Raw genomic sequence first — 19,223 nt, 5'->3', positions numbered from 1 at the left:
CTAAGGGAAAGTCAAAGTCTGTGCTCTTATTTTGGCACTAAAAAATGTATCCACAACACTGACAGTTGTTGATCTATATCATAATTTTAATAATATTGGCTTTGATAGTGAACTACATCAAATCCTAGAAAATCAAAGAAAGCTCTCATTCTAGGATAGATGTTGACGCCAGATATACATCATAAAGACCCAATTCTCCAAACAAAATAGACTAAGTCTCCTAGATCAATCTTAGTCTGCTTAGTTTTGTTCTGGTCACAACTGGAGAGATACAGAAGAAGACCTAGAGCCTTCCCTCACAGAGCAGTGGTTGGGCAGAGAAGATATTCGCATTCAGTACAATAAGGCCCGAGGTATTAAGGGTAACACTACAGATTTGGAGCCTTAGTATGCATTAGCTTACCTGATGGATGGCTTGTTACAGTAAAGATTTCTGGGTCCTACCCTCAGAGTTCCTGACACAGTGAGTCTGAGATGTTCAAGAATTTGTACTTCAACCAAATTTCCAGGGATTTCTGAGGGTGCTGATTCTGGATCACACTTTGATAACCACTTTGATAACCAATAGGCTAAATTAGGTGGGTCATTTGGTAAATGCTCTGTATATTCAAGAAAGGATTAATAAAAATCAGGGAAGTCTTTCTGACAAGAGATCTTCCCAAATGAGAAAGGTATGGATGTTCCTGCTTCAGTGGGTACTTGGCTTAACTGAGTGTCATGTGTATAAGTGAGACACGGGCTTTGATGAGCAACTTGACACCACATTCGCCTAGATCAGTTCTGCTCGTGGATAAATAGTGCCTATTCTCTCCATCCTCCTCTGAATGGCAATGGCTTCAGACCCTTCTTTGTCACTTTGCAATATCCTTTTGCCTCTCTCTGGAGGCCAAGTTTGTCTTGTCTCTTCTAGGGTGGGCGAGCACAACCACCAGGTGCCCAGATGGGGTCTAAGCAGCTTATAGCACAACAGAGCTCTTACCACTGAGGGTCTGGGCACTGCATTTCTATTAAAACAGCCTAAGGCCATTCTCAGGGATCACATTATATTATTTACTCACACTGAGTTTATATCAAGCAAAGCTTTTTCTTTTTGAAAATATATTAGGGTCTATTAAAATTATGAAGTTCTTAAGCTCAAACACTGTAGTTTATTTGATCACACATACACACACACATACACACAAAACACATATAAAAACTGGTGATATCAGAATATGATCTGTAGCCTAGTTTATAGTATCATACTCATGTTAATATCCTGCTTGATATTGTACTATAGTTATGTAAGATGTTATTACTCGGGGACAATGGGGAAAAGGTACATAGGACCTCTCTGTTGCCTTTTTCCAACCTCCTGTGAGTTTATAAATATTTTAAAATAAGAATTTTTAACAAAATTAGTAACTTACACTATTCAAGACTATCTATCAATGCTTTGGCTTAATTTCTTTGGCCATATCTTTAATTTTTTTTTAATATGTACCCTTTACTCTCCAAACACGATGAAATCTGGTTTCACCACTTTGTAGTTCCATGACCTTAGGCAAGTTTAATTAACTCCTCTTGACATTAATATCTTCATTTTTACAATGATATCAGCTAGATTAGTCATTTTAAGGATTGAATTAATACATACTTAGAAGAGTACCTGGCCCACAGCAAGCACCCTGTAAATACTGGCAATGATGACGGTGATACCAATGACGGTGAAATGGTGAAGTGGTGCTCACACCAACCTCGAGACAAGCCTGGTTACCTCCCACTCAGCCTCCCATACTCAAGCCTCCTCAATGCCACAAAGTCAGCTTGGGGACCATGTGTGGGAAGTGCATGTAGGAAAGGATTTAACACAAGGATACAGGTACTTGAAAGGACTGTTGAAAACAAAGGTCAGGGAAGCCTCTGCTAGTTCTTAGGTTTGCCACTGACATTCACAGAATCAGAAAGTTCAAACAACTATGGGAAATTGCCATCGATGTTCACAGCTACCTTGAGCATGCAAGTAGGAAAATGCCAAAAGTCACAAAAAGCCCTGAACTATGCTGTAGCTCACACATCGGATTACTGCTGTCAAAGGAACAATAATATGGTTTTGTGTCTCCTTTGCCTCCAAGTTCTGTGTAAGACTCTCATTGACAGAATCTTTCCCAAAATGTAACTAACAAGGGTTTCATGGAAATGTTGCTCCCAGCCTTTTAGTCCCTATGATGCAGAGGAACTACACAGAGAACAGAGAAAGTGTTCCAATTTGACAAGAGACAAAATACATCACGTTTTTCTTGACTGCTTTCATTATTGTGCCAGTCACTTCTCTAAACCCTCCTTATATACCTGTTTTTTGAAACTTCTTACATAAAATTTTACATTGTAGCCATTTATGAATGTGGATTAGCTCTCTTACTAGACATAAAACTCTCGAAGTTTAAAACAGCATCAGCCACATAAGAGATTCTCACCACATGTTTATTGAAAGTGTATTAATGTATCCCATTCCTATTTTTTCATCATTTATTATTTGATATGAATAGCAATTTACAATGGAGCAAACCCTAAACTCTGAGGCGCAGAGAGAAAAAGAAGAATCATTCGCACAAATAAAAATTGAGTGGTTTATTCAACCTCTTCTAAAAAGCAATTAAAATCTCTCAATAAAAAGACACATTTTCAATAAAACTGAAACATTTAAATGTTGAATTCCCTACAGAGAATGAATAGCAACCTTGTGGTGATGGCTTTCCCACAGTTTCTACCATTAAGAGAAAGGCAGCCTCTCGCCCAGACACCTGTAATGGCTTAGGAAGTACTTAGGACCCGTGTGCTGTCTCCACTTCCATGGGTGGGCAAAACCGCAGGAAAGAAAAGGAAAGTGCCGTGTGTGGATTCACTAATAGAAGAAACCTAGCACTAGTACTCTGAGAGCACTGAAGACAAGTCACTGCAGCAGGGAGCTGGCCTTGTAGTTCCACTGACTTATATGATGAGACTGTATTTTAAAACAACACTGAAGTCACCTTAAGGATGTAATGTTCTCCTTTTGGAATGGCCATTTTGTATACAAGAAAGAACAGTCTCTTGTGGTTCAGAAGCAGTCTGACATTTGGGAAGTGCAGTAGTGCAATTAACAGCTGCTTCTCTAATAAACTTTTTTTTTCCTGTGGGGCTAAAATTCTTCACTGAGGCAGCTGTTAATTTCCAAATCAAATTCTGCTGGGTAGAGGGTGACTATTTATAGAGGTACTATTTGGGAAATTCTGAGAAAGACACTAGCTAGCACTGACATTCTCTGGTCATGAACTTATTCTGCTCTTTTTATTTATTTATTTTTGTCACGACCTTGAAAAAGGTCAATGTAGTTAAGAGTTAATAGATGGAATAATGGATCGCTCTATCTGTGCAACTGGATGTCTTTCAGAGGCAACTTGTGCAGCGGTCCTCATTATTCCGGATTAAAACTATAACTACAGAAATGTAGAAAAACTACTTCCGGGAGTATGTGAGGGGACAGAAACATTAGTAATAACTCACTATGTTGGGTGGAAGGAATGCTCCTTCAAAAGCATGATGATCCTGCCTTCAACTGTGTTGGTCGAAGGTGATTATGAAGACATCACTGGTATCCCTGGGTCTTTCTTAATGCTCCCTTCTTCCCTTATTCCATATCCCTTTCCTCTCAGATGGCCAATGAAGCTTTATCCCTCTTTTATGATATTCTCACAGGAAAAGTCCGATGTCACATATTTTTACCCAAATGCTTTACTTACTTAAGTCTGACTTAGAATAGACACATATCTCTCATGTAAAAGAACTTCAGGCTTCCACAGCCAACTGCTCTACTCAAAGAAGCCACAATCTCAAAACCATAAATAAGAAAGAAAAAATATTTCTTTGACTTCTTCTACAATACTAAGACTAGAATCTCTGTCCCATTTATTTACACATTCTCCTCCTAAAAAAGCACAGGCTTTCCCTCCAATCTGTGGTAGCTGGGATTTTCCAAAGTTGAAATTTGAAATCACAGGACAGAATACTGGATAGCTCTAAAGATCTTTCTGGTTTATTCTCTACAGTTTGGAAAGGGGTCTGAGAACATACATGTCTGTTTTTTGATTCGTTTATATAATCAAAAGGCTATTGAGAGAGAAGCCATTCAGGCTTGTTTGTCTAACTAGATTGCATGACATTTCACAGAAAGTCTACGATGCCTTTTCTTCAATTCTGAAATTCAAAAATCCTGAAAAAGTGAAAAGATTTTTGTGACTCATTTGGTGACAAAACCTCACTTGGTCTGAATTATTTAGTAGCAACAGTTGACTTCAATTAATGTGAGTCTTTTTATAGCACTGATTCTTCTTAGGGTGACTATTAATACATTTTACTGTAGTAATATGGTAATTATAAGGCAATGCCCCAGATCTCTGATGAGCTACATGCAATATATAGTGTATGCAATGTACATCACTCTAAAATTCCACAAATTTATAAATTATAAAACTATCTGGTCTCAAAATCGTCAGACTCCTGGAATGTCAGCTGTCAGACTGCCAACCTCTGTTGGTAGAAGAGTCATCTACTGAATTCTGGTTTCTTTCTCAGGGAAGAATGAAAATGCTTCTAGTTTTTTTTTTTTTTTTTCCCCTTAGCTCCTTTAAAATTTTGCTGAATATAGATGATCAATGAATATTGTTGACTAAATAATTTATTATTGAATAATATAGCTAAAGGTAAAGAAGATGAAGTAGAAATGGATACATGGAAATACGGGGACACCAAGATTTATTTTCAAGGTGAGAAAGGCAAAACCAATTTTCCAGGTGAATAAGGTTTGGAGGAGGCAGAATTTTAAAAGATGAAGCTTCCAAATATAAAGTATTAAAAATACTCTTTCATAGAAAACCAAAATAGATTTTTTTCATTCTGTGCTTAATACCAGGATACCTGTGATTCCTTAAACACTGGGTGTCTTACAGAATAGAGAACTGGGATAACTATTAAAATTAGTTTATAAATCAGCTATCAATAATTTAAATCGGCACACCAGCTGAATGTGATACATTCATAATTTCATTTAAGGCTCATAAAAACCATGTAAGGTAGAAGTACTGTGTTTCCCATTTTATAGATGAGGAAGTTTCTAGATAAGTCAAAAAAATTGTCCAAAATCATTTAATAGTAAGGGTAACAGCCAGCATTCAACCCCAAGCAGAGTCCAGGTTAAAAAGAAAAAGTGGACAGTCCTTGCAATAACCACATGATATTGCATAATCTTTGCTAGACTCTGTTCTCTCAGGAGGGCTTAGTTGAGAATTCTCAGAAAGGCCCTTTTGGACATCAACTATTTGTAATCAGAGAAGCATTTAGTGGCAATGCAGAACAGAAAATCCAGTAATCCTTAACCAATAAGGATTTATATTTCCTGCTATGTGGGAAAGCTCTTGAAGGTGGCAGCTTCCTTTCACATGGGAAAGCTCTTGAAGGTGGCAGCTTCCTTTCACATGACTCTTGCCCTTCTCCCGTCTCCCTTTGCCCTTTCTGCTTGGATAGAGCCATCTTGCAACCACTGAGCAAGAAGAACAAGGGTGAGAGCCATCTGCTAAAATGACTGAACCAGAAGGGAAGAAGGAGCCCAGGTACTTGAGACCGTGGAGATACAAGACCCACCATGGGCTGCTGGACATGTTCTGCAAAGAAAATAAAACCTTAAGCCATTACCTTCTTGAAGTTTCTGTGGCTTGAAGCAGGTGTATTCATGGCAGATGTACAGGGGAGTTCTGTTGTGCTCAAATGAGGAAAAAGAAATGGCTCTCCTTTTCACCTAGAGGTCAAGAAGAACATGGCTCCTCATTTTCTGCTTCTGACTCTGTAGTGAGACATTAGAATCTTTTTAGTCAGGGTTAGCCTCCCACAGTTTTTAATGTTTTTTGGTTGAGGTTGGCTTCATGTGTCCCATTAGAGAGGACATGCTATAAGGTTGTGTCTAGGACCCTGATTTTCCACTTTGGTTCCCGCTACACCTTTTTTGTTTATTAGGTCACCAATGTTTCTTCAAATCCATTCAAGTGGCTTAGAGCTATAGTGACTGCATTTCCTCAGCTCAAGCAGTTGATGTAGTCACAAGTGTTTAAGCAAATACATTCACTGCCAAATTAGGAACATTTCATACTATTTCAATGGACATATAGGATAGTTGCATGTTTTCTCCATTAAAAAATAATTTTTTAATTCTACCATGCAGAGCTAATCACTGTTAACTCTTAACAGCATGACCTCCTAGATACATATGGAGACAGACATAAGCATTATATCCCCACTCACCTGCTTAAAATCTTAATGTACATTTAGCGTTTTTTTTTTTTTAATATTTTTATTTAGTTATTTCACAGACTGAGATCACAAATAAGCAGGGGGGGCGGGGGAAGCAGGCTCTCTGCTGAGCAGAGAGCCTGGTATGGCCCTTGATCTCAGGATGCTGAAATCATGACCTGGGCCAAAGGCAGACGCTTAACCCACTGAGCCACCCAGACGCCCCTACATTCAGCTTTGTATCCTGCCAAGGGTTCACATTATGAAGTGAACAAGTCTCTCTTCTACAGTCTTTAAACTATGATTTGTTTTAGTGTCTGCATCATATTGTACTATATTACAAACTATATTTTATTTTTTACAATTCACTGTAGATGGATATTTTACTTGATTTGATATTTGGCCATTATAAACAACACAGTAACGAACAATGATTATATGTACATTTCACGCTTCTGTTAGTTCTGAATATTTTCTTAGGACCAATTACTAGAAATGAACCTTCTGGACTAGAGTTACAGCTATGTTTACATACTACGAAATGCCTTTCGGAGAGACAGAGTGGAATTTTAATCCTGCCAGTGGTGTGTATGCAGCTTGCTGGGCTCGCAATAGCTTCAGCAGTTTCATCCAACTTTGACAGGTTTAAGAAGTCTGGAGCCTATTTCATAGGGAAAAAAAAGTCCTTAAATCTTACATCTCTTTAGTGAGTAAGATGGAATATCTAATTCATATGTTAGTTTGTGGCTATGCTTTATTGCTCTATGAATTACATGGATATATTTTACTGGTGGATGTTTTAATTACTAACATATCATTGATATAATATTTTTCTTCTCTGTATTTATGAAAAATACATTCCTGGTACAGGTACTGATATTTCCCAAAGGTGACCTACCTGTGGCCTTTCTGTGATGCTCTTAGGATACAGTAAATAGAAACCCTTGTGCAATTTGCAGAAAGCATTGGCATCTGTTGTTCAATAACTTGGAGGAACTTATACTCTTGATATTAGTGTTTCTTTCCTGAGTTTTCTTCACAAACGGCATGCACATAGAATGGGGGTCCATATTCTTTAAGTCACGTACATACTGTGAACAGTAAACTTGAAGTCTCTATCCCCTGATGCGTGCTTCATCTGTACCTGTCTTGCAGCTTTGTAGTCAGTCCCTCAACGTTTCCCCAAATCCTTGACTCTGAAAGTGTATGTTACCCTGAATGTCTTATAGCACTTTTTGAAGATCAAATATTTGTATCTGTTTTCTTTAGCTACTCTGAAAGTGGTACCATTTACCTAGAAATGTTCACAAACAATTAACTTTAGGCATTTCTTTAAATCTGTTTGATACTTTAATTTCTTTGAAGCTAAAACAAAGCCTCATGTGGGAATACAGTATTCCATATTTTTATTATAATCACCTATTATAAGTTAGAGCACACTGAATACCTTGCTTTTTTTTAAACCTACCACTTGAAGCACCCCTTTGTTCTCACAAAAAGATTCTACAGTTGCCAGAGTTTATTACAACTGGATACTTTTTAAAAAAAGTAATAGGTCTGTAGAGTTTAAAAATTTTAAATGCTAAACTCACCTTTTCTGCTACTGGTTGCATATGCTCTTCATTCTCCCCAGACCAGCTCTATAGACTAAGATTCCTCATTGTGAAAACAGAAACTGATGATGTCATGTCTGAGAATTTCATTGTACAGCACTGACAATGGGGAGGAAAGGACTCCCCCCTCCCCTTGTTTGTCTCTGAATAAAACATCATGCTACCTCTAAAATAAATATGTACTATGTCTCATCCTTACTCTACAAAGAGCCCTATAGGACTATACTATGTAACGTGGTGGATAACTAAGTCAGACATATTATGTTTCAAAGTAAAAATAAGGCAGAGCCTTTCTTTTAAAGGAAGATTTCTGCTTTTAAGGTTTGCACAAGGTCAACTATACCAAGGAATTATTTCTGCTGAATAATATATATATGAACAATATACACATGAACAATACAAATAAGATCAATGAGAGAATGTTTAATTACATTACAATGGCTTCCTTTGGTTGCATGCTCAATGTTTCCATCAACTTACAGCCGTTTATACTTAGTATCTTATTAATTTGTTCTGAGATATTCTCTGGGGATGGTCAATATTTGGTGTCAGTAATAGTTATAGTAACTAGGATTTACTGGGCTTGTGTTAAGTCCACCCATGGCCTGCACTGGCCTATACAGAATCTTAAAATAACTTAGAAAAAGCCTCTCAGGTGGTGGGCACAGGGCTTAACAAGCAATGGTACTCTTGTACAGATTTAAAGATACTTCCCCCAAAAGAAATGCAAATAGATTAAAGACCTAATGTGAGACCTGGAACCATGGAACTAAAAGAAAACATAGGCTGTAATCTCTTAGACCTTGCCCCTGGAAACATATTTATGGATAAGTTTCCTGAGGCAAAGGAAACAAAATAAAAAATAAACTACTGGAGTATATAAAAATAAAAGCTTTTGCACAGTAAAGGAAACCACCAATGAAACAAAAAGGCAACCTACTAAATGGACGAAGATATTTGCAAATGATATATCTTATAAGGTGTTAAATAATTTAAATAATTCAACATAAAAAGACTGCCTAAAATAATGGGCAGAAGACCTGAAGAGAAAGTTCTTCAAAGATAATCTATAGATGGTCAGTAGACACATGAAAAGATATTCAACATCACTCATCACCAGGGAAATGCTAATCAAAACTACAATGAGATATGACCTCACACCTGTCAGAATGACTAGTATCAAAAAGAGAAGAAATGACAGCTGTTGGTGAGGACGTGGAGAAAAGGGAACCCTCCTGCACTGTGGGTAGGAATGTAAATTGATGCAACCACTGTGGAAAACAGTATGGAAGTTGCTCAAATAAATTGAAAATAGAAATGTCTATGACTCAGTAATTCCCTACTAGGTATTTTCCAAAGAAAATTAAAACACTAACTTGAAAAGATAATATGTGCTCTTATGTTCATTCATTGAACCATCACTTACTGTTGCTAAGATATAGAAGTAATCCAAGTATTCACTGATAGATGAACAGACATAGATATGCTGTGTATAGACACACAGACCTAGACATACACACTGGAATATTACTTGTCCATCAAAAAGAAGGAGATCTTGCCATTTGCAACAACATGGATGATGCAGAAAATATTGTGTTAAATGAAATCAGTCAATCACAGAAAGACAAAGACTATATGATTTCACTCATATGTAAAATCTAAAAACCAAAACACATACAAATAAACAAAAAGTGGAAACGGACTCATAAATATATTATGAGAACAAGCTGGTAGTTGCCAGAGGGGAAGGGTGGGGGGATGGGTAAAATAATGGAAGGGGATTAAACGTTAAGAACTTCCAGTTACAGAATAAATAAATCATGGAGATGAACAGAACAGCACAGGGAAAACAGTAATATTGTAATGATGGTTGTATGTGTGTAAGTACATTTATAGTGATGAGCACGGCATCACTGGAGCCACCATGTTGTGTACCTGAAACTAATATGAAATTGTATGACAATTATACTTTAAAACATTTTTTAAGTTATAAACACATACATAAATACATACATACATAAGGTCCTGTTTCATCCTCTAGGCAGACACAGTCCCATATCCAGGCTCAGGCTTAGGGAATAGCATATGGCTAGATTTTAGTCCCTTCTTGCTTCCTCAGCAAGAAATCTTTGTTCATGGTACAATGTACACATCCATGTGTAGTATGAAGTACTTTATGTGGATGAACTAGATTGTGGGGGCAAGACCTCCATGATTTGGGAGTTATTATCAAAAGCACAGTGAGCTTAAGTAACTCACAAGGGGAGAACGGGGGCCAGGGACGTCCTAGTTTCCTGACACATCCCAGGTGGGCTGAGAATGTGGCTTAGGAGGAGAAAACTGCCTTCCATGAATTTAGATACCCTGGTATTTGTATGAGATGGTTAACAGAGCCCCTGAAAGTGCTTCCCAGTCTCCCAGCTCAGCCCTAGAGTTTACAACCATGGGAGGGAAGGAGAAGGGTTTGTGACAAACTAGGAAAGCAAGCCTAATAAAAGTGGTGTAATAACAGTTACCAAAAGCCTCAGCAAGAGGATGATGAGACATTTACAGATTATTCAGGGTTGTGTCACCTGGAACCATCTTTTTCTTTAGATACATTGATGTACCTAGACCTGATAGCATGAAGATCTGAGGAGCATATGTTGTATTCTTAAGTCATCCACAAAGGCCAAAGTCACCCAGGATTATTTAGCGTCATCAGATAGGACTGTGAACAAGGGACACAATGGGAAAGCAGTGCTGAGGACCATGTTGGGGATCAAAGGATGTCACCTGGGCAAACAGTGCCCCAAGTGTCACACAGCACCAATGGCTGGGAAGTGAGTCTGTCATAGCACAGCAGCAAGCATGGGGGCACCAGTGGAGGCGGTGACCTGGAACACTCCAGGTGAGCATGGGTTCAAAGGTCCCTGCCCCAAGAGAGGCCTGTTTGGGAGTTCAGAGCTGAAGACTTTGGATGGTTTCCTACACCTCTGTTTGAACACAACACCCCATATCCCCTGCCTTTTTTTCCTGGAAAACAGGAATGAGAGCCTAGGAGACAGGCTATCATGAAACAGAAGGATTTGTACAAACGAAGGAGATGAACATCTTCAGGAAGTGGAGATAACTCCAGGGAACGAGACTGTGCTCAGGAACCACACCCACTGGCTAAGGCAAAAAGCTTGTCCTGTGGGACAGTGGAAGCCAAGACTGAAGGTAGGTAGGAGTCACACTGCAGACAGGTGAGAATTCTAGAATGGCGATTCACATTTTTTAATATCTTTTATTTGCTGGGCAATGTAATATACCCGAGGCCATTCCATTCTTATAATAACCACTATTTTTCATGGTTTTTATTTATACCTATAATTCCCATTTTACTGATGAGGAAAATGAATTTCAGGGAAGTTAAATAACTCACCTAAATTTAAGGGTAGATCAAGGATTTGAACCCAAATTTATCTGATCCCCAAATCTAATCACTTTTTATTATCCCGTGTCGTCAGATTTTAACAAGTGGGTTCTTGAGAAACATGATGGGATTAATGCCTGAGGAAGATTAAAATAATTCTGGTGAGTACAATGGACTAGAGCAGAGAGACCAGAGACAGGGAGCATTTTTAGGAAGTAACTGTAAGCAGAGCCTAGACTAGGTTGATCCGCAAAGGAAAGATACAGAGGTAAGAAAAGTTCCAAAAGAAGAGTCGGTAGGATTTGGTATCTGGCTGAAGAACAGATGAAAGAAAGGGAAGAGCCAGGTAGAGCAGTGGAAGAAACATTCAGTAGGGATTTAGGAAACTAAGCATTAAGGCTGGCTGTGTTGCTTGTAAACTGAATTTGTAAAAACTATTCAGTTTTTCCTTTGAACTGTGTGGTCTTGCTTGGATTATATATCTTTTAAGACTTTATCCAGCTCTAAAATTCCATGCATCTTTGACTCAAGGATGACTCAAAGGTCACAAGACTGGCTGGCTGGAAGAACATTCTTTCATCAATAGAAAGAATATCACTTCACTTATGGATATACATTAATATGAAAGAGGATGGTTACAATTTTAGATGGAAAATACATGTTTCCAGTTCTGCTGTGACCTTCAGCCCAGATGCACCCTTGCTCTTCACTGGATTCCCCATGACAAAGATCCTTCCAACCGTCCTCCTTTCCCAGCCTTTCATCCTCCAGCCACAGCCCCACATTCCAATCCCTAATTCCCCCCCGCCCTTGTGCCCTTGTGCTGATACTGCACTGAGTAATCTCTCTTAGTTTTGCAAAGTTTCTGTAGTTACACTATAGTATATAGCTGCCAATATTACCTACTATTTCTTAATGAAGAGGAAAGACTGGGATGCTTGGGTGGCTCAGTGGGTTAAAGCCTCTGCTCAGGTCTTGATCCGAGGGACCTGAGATCAAGCCCCGCATCGGGCTCTCTGCTCAGCGGGGAGCCTGCTTTCCACCTCTCTCTCTCTCTCTCTGCCTGCCTCACTGCCTACTTGTGATCTCTGCCTGTCAAATAAACAAATAAATAAAATCCTAAGAGGAAAAACCAAGAAAATCTTTCACATAAATTATTTGCTAAAGAAATGCTTCCAGTCTGACATAAGAAACTGTGTATCTTGGAGTCATCCTCTGAGTAAAATTCAGAGTAGGTGTAGAGTCTATGCAGTATTAATAATTCCCTTTAACCAAAACACAACACAAGGAAATCTAAAATGGAAAAACTGATGAATTAGGGAATCCTCTACCTTCCTGAGAAAAGTTTTTCAGCAAGATTCTCTTAAACAGTGAGATTCTCTAAAGCATTTAAAATATGACTCCAACTGTATAAAATGTTATTAGTATGATTGTTTTTAGGTCTTCACACAGGGTGTAACATGGTGTATACATGGGAATAGAAAGGTAACCACTATAATCACATTAGCAATCTCCCTGAAATAATGCTTAGAGAAAGGAGGTTGCACCTAATGTTCCCCAATTTTTGCTTACTCAAAAGAAGAACATGAAATATGGTAATAAGCTCTTCCCCAACCTTCTAGTTTGAACAGGATTTGCAAAACAGATGAGTATTGGTCACCAAGATGAGTCCTTAGACACCTCTTGACAAAGACATTTTCTCCAGTGATTCAGATTTCACTGCAGACAAAAGAGCTTTGATTTCCACCATAATCTTGCAAAGCAGGACTGCAAAGCAGGGTTGCACCCTTCAGTTAGATGGAGTAGGCAGCTGTCTTTTTGTAGGTCTTCCGGAATTCCAGGTAAGACCTCTTCCAGTCACACCTGTCAGACCTGACATTCCACCATTAGAAACTTGGATGTTAAGGAATTTTGATTCCAAGAATACTGGGCAACATGTGATCTGGATAACAAAACCCAGATCTGGCATCAATTCCTGCCTCATGGAGTACCTTTAGAATTCTAGGCCATTCGCATGATCCTTTGTGTCCCCCTTAGCTTCACAAATTTGTCTCTGATAGGACTTTCCCATAATAAAACCCCATAGAATTATTTAATTTTCAAAGAGAGGAATTAATATTACTTAATTTTCATGGAATCAAAGAGTTGGTGATGAATGTCTTAAAAACTTTGACACTACGTGACTGATCACATAGACACAAAAGAAATGTACCCCAGGTCACATAATGGCAAAATGAAGTCAGGTCTTCAAACTGTGATCCAACAAACATATGAGCTCATCAGATGGGGAAGGACAGAGGTGCTCTGCAGAGTGCTCAATCCACTGTCAACACTTACGATGTCTTAAGTAAACACAATCAAAATAACACAAGATATGTTGAAAGTAAAATGAAGACCAGATCTTCTGATATTGAGACACAGGGTCCCATCACCTAAACTAAGCTCAGAAGAAGAGTTTAACAGATGCAAACTTACATGCTGATATCTCACAAGGTTGCTCTTCTTGGGACCCATTGTGGAAGGTGTCCTCTTGGTGGGTTTGGGTACTTTGCATAGTACAGCAATTACCTTTTTTATTTAGGGATTAAAACAGATGTTTTATTCTGAATATTTCTGGTTGAAGGGGAAGTAGCAAGGTTCTAGGACACTAGTATTGTACAACTTCTTTTTCCCTAACATATCCACACCCACAATGGCCACTCTCACCCCGGTCACAGAGTTACTTTATTCTTGCCTCATGCACATGCTTTTCTTGGCAACGGAGAAAGTAGAGAAAGGAGAAGGGAGTGGAAACAGAGGAAGAAGGGAGAAAGAAAGAAGAGCTGGTTCTTTCCCTGCTGTAGGCATTATCTTATTTCCTCACTGAAGTCAGCAACTGCCTGCACAGGCAGGCAATGCTGAAGGTCCCTGGCAAGCGAGGGCCCCTGAGCTTGCCAAAGTCAATCCATGAGGATACTAACCAGTTTCCCTTTCCTTGCTTTAAAGAAACCATCCCCAGGAAATCTCATTATTTCTAAGAGATCTGAAAAGCTCTCCTCCCAGATTCTGTTTTGTAGTGTGGACGGGGGGAACTATATCCATAACAATCTCCCCCATTATAAATTTATAAATTGATTATAAGTTTCTATCCTGAATGGAATAGCCAAGTCTTTGCAAAGCTAGAATATGCCCACTTCTCTCCCTGTTTGCCAAATGCTAGCCAGTGCCTTTGGTAGTTGCACTTGATTTAATAACGTTACTTGAGTTCTTTTAAATCGCAGGCTGTTGAAATGGTTGGACTTCTGTACATAAGGCCATGTACAATCCACACTTTAAAAAGGCTGTTCCCTGAAGTAGATAATCATCTTTCCAGTAAAACACTGTGTCAACTGCAAAGTGATGATTACCCTTGGGTGGGGCTTAGGTATTTCTAGTTGGCAGACAGTCTGTTCTCAATCAAAATGACACTACACAAGAAACCTTATTTTCACAAGCAAATTTTTTGTTCAAACCTCTTCAAGTAATTAAAAACTAAAAGAAAGTAAAATGTCGCATTTTCTATTGTGGTAATCATACTTCATTTGTACTTGTTGGGCCAAACCCAGAGAAGGACATTTTTGCAATCTGACAATAACTGCAGACACTTTCATGCAAATGGTGGCTGTCTTTGAGATGTCATTAGACAAAAAACACAGAAAAGAATATATTCTGTTAAAAACAAAACAAAACAAAAAAAACCTCATATGCTACCTAGTTCTGCAGATTTAAAATTTATAGCCGAACTCTTAGGTTTCATGAAATAAGCACCTTCCCTTTCTTAGGTTCACACTACTTTTAATTTTTGGTATTGAATATCAAGTGCAATTAATGGCTTATATCAGACCAATGAAAAATTTAAAGAATGAGAATGTGTTAGATAAGAAACGTTTTGTTGGAATTAAAGCATAAACCCATACAGGCTTTTTTTTTTTTTTTTTTTTTTTTTTTTAGGGTAGTCAGGTAGAGAATAAGACATCCTTATTACTATCATGCACCTACAAGGTTTCAGTCTGGGCATATGTAATTTTTTTTTTTTAAACCAAAGATACTGTTAAGGGCTCTAGACCTATATATTTACACAATAGCTGTGTATCCATGTCACATCTTTCTACCTAAAATTTCAGCACTAAGATATCTGTATCATTTTCACTGATTCATGTCCTGACCTGTCTCATTACTCAGGTACAGTTCTGCAGTGACTTCCTACTCATAACTTAACAAGGCTTTGTGATTTGTAAATGTTTAAATTTCATTTGGATAGGCAAAAGCAGACTGTATCTATCTTGCTCTCTGGAGGCACAGTAATTATAATGAACTGTATTTCCTCTTAGTGCCTGAAAGATGTATGAGAAACAGCCCTCAGGTCTCTGAATGGCTGTCTGGGTCACTGACCCAGCTGTCATCCTTCTGGCTGAGTGGGCAAGATGAACTCATCCACAATGGTGTCCTCCAGAACAAACAAATGCATAAATACATACAAAAGAATGCCCAATTTGGGGACTACTTGTCAAAGCCTTCCTCCCAGGAATTATTCCTAGAAGAATAGAATTGTTTCTATAGTTCTTACAGAATATACAGAATATATTTTCTCCTCTACTGATGGCCAATGCTCTTCATAGAAGTCAGACTTTTAGGAAGTCAAGAGGAACCTCTAATACTAATTATCTCCTCTATCTGTATGCAAGGAAAAAATAGTGTTAAGAATTTCCAGTACTAGATAATCATGCTGATGGTTTAAATGGATTATATTCCAAATGAAGAATTTTGGGAAAGGGATCTTATAAACAAGTTGGGCTCCCTTCACAGGAAGTTGTACAAAACTATAAAGAAATTTATTGAATACATTTTTTAGAGACCTGAAGTCTTCCAAGGACATGGCACTCTCTGCAGCTGTCCAATTTAGTGCCCTTAAATCCATCATGTTCTCTTACCCTGAATGAACAGGTCTCAAAATTAGCCTAATGGGGTTAGCTAAGGCATACCGATTACCTAAAGGCAAACGCTACTATATTATGGAAAGAGGACCTCTAAAAGTAATCATTCTGTTGTATGTCATATGTTCTTTAAAGGAAATGTAAGTGTTAGGAGTAGCCAGCAGGGTTTATATACATTTCAAATTGCCACTTGCTTAATGACAAAGAAACATAAAATCACTTAACTTTCTATGATTTTTCTCTAAGACTCGAGCTCAGGGACTGGCAAAGGAGCAGTATTTGAAAATAAAACTGAAACACAACTTCGTAAGACTCTTGATCCTGGGTTGGATTTGGGTTAGTGGTCTAATTAGAGTCAGGATGTTTATCTCTAACTTATAATTCCTTCCTTTTCATTCAAGGGAGCTCTGGGTCACTTCTACCACTCTGGCTAGCACAAAAGTAAAGAACCAAGAAATATTTTTAATTACCCATCACGAGTAAAGAGTTTATTTTCTATGACTACACTACAGATAAAGTAAAACAAACAGCTTTAAAAAAGAGAGTTGGCAAAATGAACTAACAAGTGATGAACAACAAAAGACAAGAGTTTGCCTTCTTTCTGCAGATTCTTATTCTTTTTTCCCGCAATTTCTACATCTGTATTAGTCACTCTCCTTTTGCCCTACCTCTTCACCTCTATGCCAGATTCATACATGTAACCACACCCCCAGCAGCAATGCCATTCTGGGATCTTGCTCTCTACCAGAAACACAGTGACACCAGTTCTGGGACCACTGAGTGTAAGCCCAGAGGGAGTGAGAGAAGAGGACTTTGCAAGGGAAAAAGAGGAAATGGGACAAAACAAAATCATCATCTGCTTTCTGTTCTCTTTTTCATATATAGTTCATACAAGCTATCTGTCATAAAATTCTACAACTTGAGCACATTAACATAAGTATTTATTTGTTGATGTAGTTCAAAACTTTTTCATAGTCATCATGTTGCATGAACGGAAACACAAAGACAAAGCACCCTGCTGGCCTAGAAACTCATGGGCATTTTGATGATCAATCCTCTCGATCCCTATTCATAAGCCCTACATCCATGAAATTCAAAATTTGAGGGGAGTCCAGTTCTAGAGAAGGAACCTCATAATGGAGAAGAAAGTCATTTTTTCCTTCTCATACTTCTTCTAAGTCAGGGCTTGGGCCCAACCACTTGCTCTCTTCAGACTGTTTTCAGTGGCCTGGTAAAAGGGAAAGGGACTCACTGAGAAGTGCTTGAGGAGGGATCTGTAGTCAGAGCAAGGGAAAAACAAAGCCAGCAGAGCCAGAGAAAAGGGGTGGTTCTAGTCCCTGGGAGTCACGCAAGCATGAGAGCCCTGTGGAGGCTCCAGAACCAGGAGCAGGAGGAAGTTCTTTCCCTTCTTCAGCGACAGACACGTAAGAGTCCTCCTTCCTGCCTGGGCTCCCATTCCCTGATCCTCACCTCTGTCATCAATCTTCTCAGTCCTCTGAGCCAATCCCTAAGAATGCCACCTGCTCTAAGGATCTGTGAGAGTCAGAGAGCAGAGGTTCACACTCAGGGTAGACTATTGTACCATCTAGAGTAGTCATGGTTTGACCAAGTCCAAGGTCTGGGTGCCAATCCTGGCTCTCTCTCTCTGAAACCCACTGTGATCTGGGACCTATCACTTAGGCCCATTTCTGAGATAGAACCAACTTATAAAATTTGGGATTGTTCAGGGGATCATATCAATACAACCTGTGAGAGTACCTGGCAACATAAATAAATTGAATAGTCAATCAATATCTCTTTGGAACTAAGAGATGACTGGCCAGAATCCACACTCAGCCTGCAACTAACTGGAGGGAAGAAGCCAGCTCTGGGCTTTGAGACAAGGTCAGGTGATGTGTGTCACTTTATTACATGAACTGGCTGCTGGGCAACGAGTAAGGCCACCTACCAAAGGGTTAGGGAGGTAAAGGGCCACTCCAAAACTAATGGGCAAACTCTCCTTGGTGTTACATCCTCTGAATCGATGTTCCTCCTTGCTACCACAAACAGATAGGATATAGTTAATTCCATTCTGTGCTTCTTCGCAGTTCCCACTCCACAGCAAGAAAAATGTGAGAATTCTGACATGCATATCTTATTCATGGTACAACAGCATGTTTTCTAAGGGAACTGTGGCATGACATGTCTCAGAGAAATTTATAAATTCACAAAACCTGTAGGTGAAACACTGGAAGGTCAACAGCCCAAATGGAAAAAGTAGGGGCCGTGACCTGGATGATGGCTTGTTTGTTCTCCACCATCTGGTCTAAGCACATATCAGAGAATCCATGCTCCTCTTCAGAACAAACAGTTCTTTTGGAATGATCAATTCCTGGCAGGAGTCAGAGGGCATGCAGAGCCTTAACACTCTGGAAATAGTTCCTTTAATTTAATGATTGGCACAGGTAAATTTTTCCTGAAGTGGCTGTAAGTGTGTTGGTCCCTTGAATAAAACTGTGCAGTTAACATGGGATTTCAACAGTTCCTCAGTAGGTAATTATTTACACCCTTGATTTTTATGACACCTGACATCCTACTGCATTACTAGCCCACAATAAGTGTTGACCACTCTTCTTAAAAAATAAGACTCCCTTGGGGCACCTGGGTGGCTCAGTGGGTTAAGCCGCTGCCTTCGGCTCAGGTCATGATCTCAGGGTCCTGGGATCGAGTCCCACATCGGGCTCTCTGTTCAGCAGGGAGGCTGCTTTCCTCTCTCTCTCTGCCTGCCTCTCCATCTACTTGTGATTTCTCTCTGTCAAATAAATAAATAAAATCTTAAAAAAAAAATAAGACTCCCTTGATGTTTTCAATGACTATAGTAGCTAACATTCACCTGTCTATTCTCAAATTAGTATAAATCGCAAATATACCTATAACTGAATAAGCAAATCAGAAAATATCTACTTAGATATTGTTGTCTTA

General features: G+C 38.9%; 1 long non-coding RNA gene across 1 annotated transcript in view; it reads right to left on the bottom strand.

The window, feature by feature from the left end:
• Positions 1 to 4,038: 4,038 nt before the first annotated feature.
• The window catches only part of LOC131831384 (uncharacterized), a 52,520-nt gene continuing 37,335 nt past the window's right edge, over positions 4,039 to 19,223 (bottom strand). The window contains exons 3-4 of the long non-coding RNA XR_009353626.1: positions 5,710 to 5,857; positions 4,039 to 4,231 (exon numbers count right to left, since the gene is read on the bottom strand). This is a non-coding gene — a long non-coding RNA (uncharacterized LOC131831384). The remainder of the gene's footprint in view (positions 4,232 to 5,709; positions 5,858 to 19,223) is intronic.

The sequence above is a fragment of the Mustela lutreola genome, chromosome 5, assembly GCF_030435805.1.
Source record: "Mustela lutreola isolate mMusLut2 chromosome 5, mMusLut2.pri, whole genome shotgun sequence".
Taxonomy (NCBI): Eukaryota; Metazoa; Chordata; class Mammalia; order Carnivora; family Mustelidae; genus Mustela; species Mustela lutreola.
This window is presented reverse-complemented; position numbering and strand designations above follow the sequence as displayed.